The following is a 2,210-nucleotide window of genomic DNA, read 5'->3' as shown; positions in this document are numbered from 1 at the left end:
ATTCCTGCTCTGTAGAAGGCCTGGTGGTAGCCAGTGGCCTTTTACTTCACAGGCAGAGGCACTGTATGGGCTGGTTCCATTCTGTCACTTGTTTGCAGAGGCTTTTACCCCTCAGTTCACCCTCACCTGGATGGCCCAGGCTAGCCTGCTCCCGTCAGATCTCGGAAGCTAAGCAGGGTCGGCCCTGGTTAGTAGTTGGATGGGAGACCACCAAGGAATACCAGGGTCGTGACACGAAGGCAGGCAATGGCAAACCACCTCTGAATGTCTCTTGCCTTGGAAGCCCTACGGGGTTGCCATAAGTCAGCTGTGACTTGGCGGCACTTTCCTCCACCACCGTCCCTCGGTTCCTCTGAATGAGTGGGCTGCTGCACTCTCTTCCAGCTCTGGGGGCCAAAGTGCTCTCACTGGGACTTGCCCCCCCACCCCCGGCAATCTGGCTCTCATACGTTTTCCTTGACTCCTTGCCCCTGTGGGGGTTTATCTGAACATATCTTCATTTTCTGAACTGAAATTTTTTTAGCATAATTTAGCATGAACTCAGAGACTTTTTTGAAGTTGTGCAAGTTCACACTGAGGAGTGGAAGGAGTCAGCCAGTCTTATGAGGTTCTTGTGTCATCCTTAACATCTCACAAGGTTGTCCTCTGCACCTGTTCGTTTCAGTGCTGGGCCTAATATCCTTAAACCTGTTTGGTGGGTGGAGAGATATTTAGCTGCCTGTTTCCATGTTGTATCTGCCTTTAAGGTCCAGCAGCATCCATAGAATCTTTCCTGTTGTCCTTCGGCGGGGCCCTTGAGCATGCTAGGTCTTTCGCCAAGACAGAAATACAGTACTCTGGTGTGGGCTTTAAAAGCTGCAGAAGTCAGTATTGGCAACGAAAGCCACCACATTCTGAACAATTGCTCTTGCTTAAAGTTATAAGCTTCTGCCATAGCAGGGGCATGATTTTGCCCTCCTGTGTAGCTGCATCTTAGGAGGTTGTTACGTTTTTTCTTTATCAAACCACAAGTTACTCCACGCTTTGAATATCTCAGAAAGACACCTGTATCGACACTTTCGAAATATGTGGATCTATTTAAAACTTATCCATTCAGATGATTAATCGGCTCACAATTCTGTACTGCAGGTAGGCTTTAAAAAAAAAATAGTAGATGCTTTCTAGGAAGTAGTTTACACTTGTTCTGAGATGCACACGAAACAGGAGTTGTTCATGTCCCACATGGATGAAAAAATTTCAGTAAAAAAGGCACGCGGCCTTTGCAGTGTGGACCGATGGGACAGAACGAGAACTGGAGCAGGGTTCTGCTTTAGATGTGCCTCCCATTTTTAGCACACTGGCCTGAGGATGCTTATTAGACTTCTTTGGTTCTGGTCCCGGTGACCTTGGGGACCTGTCACCCAGGCGACTTCCCTATCCAGAGGTAGAAAGCATTTTGGCACTGACTGAGTGAGCCCTGTGCGTACAACAGTGTCGTTTCTTTTTATACTTCAGATTTAAGTTTGCAAAGTGTTTTGGCCTGACAGTACTGTGGGGTTTCTGTTTTTTTTTGTCTGTGTTGTATTTCTTTACAGCTCAATTTCCCCCTAACTTTGCTATGGACAGAGAACACTGTGCGTGGGCATGGCGTTGCAAGGCGCCAAGCCAGGCCTGTGACAAGATGTAGCTACGGAACTTCCTGACTGTTACATGATGCCTTTCAGAAACGGCTTTCTTCCCAACTTCTGGAAAAAAACCACAGTTCTGATCATTTGATATTCTCCTTAGGATACAGGGTTGAAAGATTTGCACTGAATAGCACAAGAGATCGGAAATCCCAGACTTGCTTCAGTGAAGCTCCAGCAGGTTTTTAAAATTTCAATGCACACAATAAAACATCTGGCTTTGTCCTGTTCTTACATCAGTGCGTTGTGCTGTGTACGAATCATGGGAATGGTGCTTCTGTCATTATGAGTAAAGATTTGAGATCGGCATGGAGCAAATGACTGAATCTGTCCCTGGTGTATTGTAATTGCAAGTGACCGAAGCTATTAGGCTCCTTTAGAGGTGAAGATTTTTGTTGCTTGACTGGTGTGCAACAGCGTGCTTACGGGTTTCTTCCTTTCTAGCTGCCTGAAGGGGAAGAAGGGGGAAGCAGTTTGGGGGGGGGGGGATATTGAGGTCCAAGGGCTCTGATTTACTGTGAAGGGGGGGGGGGGGGCCGGTGTTTT

General features: G+C 47.2%; 1 protein-coding gene across 2 annotated transcripts in view; it reads left to right on the top strand.

The window, feature by feature from the left end:
• The window catches only part of ZHX1 (zinc fingers and homeoboxes 1), a 35,929-nt gene that overhangs the window by 30,452 nt on the left and 3,267 nt on the right, over positions 1-2,210 (top strand). Inside the window, exon 4 of one of the 2 annotated variants that reach the window (XM_015428965.1) lies at positions 1,575-1,885. The exons of the other annotated variant lie outside the window; for it this stretch is intronic. The gene's annotated coding sequence lies outside the window, so the exon portion shown is untranslated. Of the gene's footprint in view, positions 1-1,574; positions 1,886-2,210 lie in introns of those variants that run through there. 2 annotated transcript variants of the gene reach the window in all.

Source organism: Gekko japonicus, unplaced genomic scaffold, assembly GCF_001447785.1.
Source record: "Gekko japonicus isolate JY-2015 unplaced genomic scaffold, Gekko_japonicus_V1.1 scaffold1004, whole genome shotgun sequence".
NCBI lineage: Eukaryota > Metazoa > Chordata > Lepidosauria > Squamata > Gekkonidae > Gekko > Gekko japonicus.
This window is presented reverse-complemented; position numbering and strand designations above follow the sequence as displayed.